General features: G+C 45.9%; 1 protein-coding gene across 1 annotated transcript in view; it reads right to left on the reverse strand.

The window, feature by feature from the left end:
• KIF13B (kinesin family member 13B) overlaps positions 1–283 on the reverse strand; it is a 211,107-nt gene that overhangs the window by 686 nt on the left and 210,138 nt on the right. The gene's annotated exons all lie outside the window — the stretch shown is intronic.

Genomic DNA, 283 nt, shown 5'->3' on the forward strand with positions numbered 1-283 from the left:
TGAAGAGGCCAGTGGTGCCCCTTCAGACTGAAGTTTCCCTGCCCCCCGCTTGCTATGCCACTGCAGCTCACTGGATTTCTGGCAGGATCAACAGGTATGACTTTTTGAACACATGTAACACACTTTGAACAGTAAAACTAACAGACCAAAATGTAGCAAATAGAAGTTCATTGTTGGGGTTTATATACGCTAGTCATTTTTTAAAGTTTGAATGAAGTGGGGAAAACTCAAAATTTCTGTCTGTGAGCCCATTGGGGAGATTTTCCCTCCCCCCCCCCCCCCC

Source organism: Nanorana parkeri, unplaced genomic scaffold, assembly GCF_000935625.1.
Source record: "Nanorana parkeri isolate BGI_ZX_2015 unplaced genomic scaffold, ASM93562v1 scaffold1453, whole genome shotgun sequence".
NCBI classification, from domain to species: Eukaryota; Metazoa; Chordata; class Amphibia; order Anura; family Dicroglossidae; genus Nanorana; species Nanorana parkeri.